Source organism: Triticum urartu, chromosome 1A (genome assembly GCF_056163025.1).
Source record: "Triticum urartu cultivar PI428250 chromosome 1A, HENAU_Tu73, whole genome shotgun sequence".
Classification (NCBI taxonomy): domain Eukaryota; kingdom Viridiplantae; phylum Streptophyta; class Magnoliopsida; order Poales; family Poaceae; genus Triticum; species Triticum urartu.
This window is the reverse complement of record NC_141873.1, coordinates 376,460,323-376,461,796: the sequence shown is the minus strand read 5'-3', so window position 1 is coordinate 376,461,796 and position 1,474 is coordinate 376,460,323. Positions and strand designations below refer to the sequence as shown.

The 1,474-nt window shown below is 42.1% G+C and overlaps 1 non-coding gene across 1 annotated transcript; it reads right to left on the bottom strand.

Moving 5' to 3' along the window:
• Positions 1-1,063: 1,063 nt before the first annotated feature.
• On the bottom strand, positions 1,064-1,182 carry LOC125533431 (U5 spliceosomal RNA). Its single transcript, XR_007294305.2, has one exon. It is a non-coding gene; the product is annotated as a U5 spliceosomal RNA (small nuclear RNA).
• Between the last annotated feature and the right edge of the window lie 292 nt (positions 1,183-1,474).

Below are 1,474 nucleotides of genomic sequence, written 5' to 3'. Positions count from 1 at the left end.
TATTAATATGCTCTCCAGATATTGTGGTAAATACACAAAAAATATGTTCTGCCCTTCCTGCATGTTTTTTGTCTCAACAACATCTAGATATAAACAGAGCAAAAATTACTTCCATCAAGCTCCACTATGAAGGAAGTGATTTTTGCTATCCGATAGTTTAATTTGAAGTTCCAGATATTACCTTTCCAGACTAACCTACAAACTAGTCTCCAATGGTATAAATTAAAATTACAGATACTGTTCTACACAAACTAGTGATTTTTCCATCATATTATTTCGAAAAAATAGGAGGGCAAACTATTGCAAGAGGAGCTGCAGGAATACTAAGCCTCTAGCCCAGGACACAAGAGTAAGCTGCAGAAGAGTAAGAGGTCGCTGTCAAAACATGTCATCGTAGCAGTCAAACTAGCACTAAGATTAATCTACAGGCAAGAATAATAGCATGATGCAAGTCACCTATAGGCAAGAGCTATATAATGCAAGTCAAACTAGCACAAGAATTATATTATGATGCAAGTTGCAAGTGACCTAGATGCAAAGACATTGCTGACATGATTCACATTTGGGCAAGAACAACTTCATGGAGAGAAGAAGGAAAAGAAAAATTTATGGATTATGGTCCACCAGGAAAATTTTGCACTGCAGCCAACGGCTACTCCCTTCATCCCATAATATAAGAGCGTTTTAGATACCAGTGTAGTGTCAAAAACGCTCTTATATTATGGGACGGAGGGAGTAGTTGATAAAACCAATAATGCAAATTATAGCTAACAGAAGAATTTTGCACTGCATTAGAGAGCTGTTGGCTGCTACAGTCCTGAAACAACTAATCGTAGAACTGAAGGCATAGCTAGCGATATTCAGCTAGATGGCCGAATTTAATCCCTGAGGAAATAGTCGCATCAATTTCTCAAAAAGGTAGTTGGCCAACCATTTCAAAGATGCGCCTGCAATTATGCTAAATCCAAGCAGAGCATCATGAGTAAGAACTTTGAACGTAGAAGAAAAGGATCTCAGATTTGGATTGTCTTTTACAAATATTTGGAAATTTGAATTGTTAGGGCTTTCTCACAAAGAGAAAACACCCTCAAAAAATTAGTGCATGCTTCTTAGTGTGGCGTGCACACGGTATTCTTTAGTAAAAGGCGAAAGAATAGTTCGCTTTGTGCTCACCACGCAGCTGCGTGCTTCTCCTAGGTCACACCCGGCCCCCTTATGTAGCCGAGCTCTCTGCTCCCTCCTTCTAGCCAGGCGAGGTGGGACTAAAAACGCCTGCCTCCGCTCGCTGCTTTCCCTTCTGCTGCAGTGCTGCTGCTGCCGCACATGTCCACCAGAAAGCCCACAGAAACACGTTATATTGTCTCCCGAAAGCCCACTCAAGATGCAACAACAGCCCAGCCCACGGTGGTCTTGTCTCCTCCACGACTCCTTTCTGCAACTCCGCTGGATAGGCGGGAGCTCCTATACAGCGCTG